We start from the raw sequence: 1,178 nt of genomic DNA on the forward strand, positions 1-1,178 counted from the left end.
CAGCCTCGATCTGGCCCTCGTCCTGCCTGGGCTGGGCAGAGGGTCCCTCCCACACCCCCAAACCCCAGCCAGCCCCACAGAGCTCCCCCCGCACCCCATAGCCAAGCCAAGCAGCTCCCCTGGGTGCAAGGCACTGTATAGATACAGGTGCAGGTGTGGGATAAATGGGGCCATTCCCAGGGTGACCCCTCTCAAGCCTCTCCCCAGGAGCCCGCCAGTCTGGAAACCCTCCTGGAGCACAGCACCGGCCCTGCTCACATCCCACACAGCCCATCTGCTCATCTTCTCGCTCACCCCCGGCCCCACGCGTGCCACGGCCTGCCTGTGTCTGCCCACGGGCAGCGGCACGTGGGCTCGGTGATGGGAAAAGCAGGCCACATCTCAGCGTGGGCCTCTCGCCTATTTTCCCAGGCGCTTTTTGCAGGAGCAGAAGCCGTCACATGAAAAAGTTCAAGGTGGTTCCCTGGCAAAGGCAGGAATAACGGCACTGCCTTGCCAGCGGAGAGCGGGCACCGCTGCCCCATCCCTCTCTGCTCTGAGAGGGGACAGCGGGGACCGGTGCTCTGCAGAGCCTGGCACAAAGGGAAAGGCATGGCTGAGCCTTCTCAAAATAGACATACCTGTCCCCTCACATAGACCAGCCGGGCTGATGCTCTTCTGCAGCACCTTTCAACAGGATCTCAGGCCATGGAGATGCTAGCACGGAGAGATGGACCACAGGGCTGTCTGTAAAACCCCACTCTTGCTCGCTCGAGACACCCAGAGGGAGATTCTCATGGGGCTGGTATGGGGCTGGCAAGTGCTGCTGCCATGTAGGGCTCTGGTTTTGCTGCAGCCCAGCACACCCACACGAGCAGCAGGGCCTGGATGCGAGGGAGCAGCAGGAACAGGGCTGCCCCATGACAGGGTGTCCCTCTCCAACCAACCTGTATCATGATGATGCTGTCCAGGGCCCAGCCAGGTCCAGGGGCCAAGGCTGTACCCACAGCTCAGACAAGAAGCAGCAGCCCCAGCCTGAGCTTAAATAGCCCCCCAGCCCCAGGTGACTGGGATGGGTGGTCCCAGGTGAGGCTGCTCAGGGCCACTGATGCCAATTAGTGCAATCGCTGCCCTGGCGGTGGAAGGTGCAGGAGGAAAGGGCCAGGGTGGGTCTGGGGCAAGGGTATGCAGAGGGGACG

Source organism: Pygoscelis adeliae, unplaced genomic scaffold (genome assembly GCF_000699105.1).
Source record: "Pygoscelis adeliae isolate BGI_AS28 unplaced genomic scaffold, ASM69910v1 Scaffold958, whole genome shotgun sequence".
NCBI lineage: Eukaryota > Metazoa > Chordata > Aves > Sphenisciformes > Spheniscidae > Pygoscelis > Pygoscelis adeliae.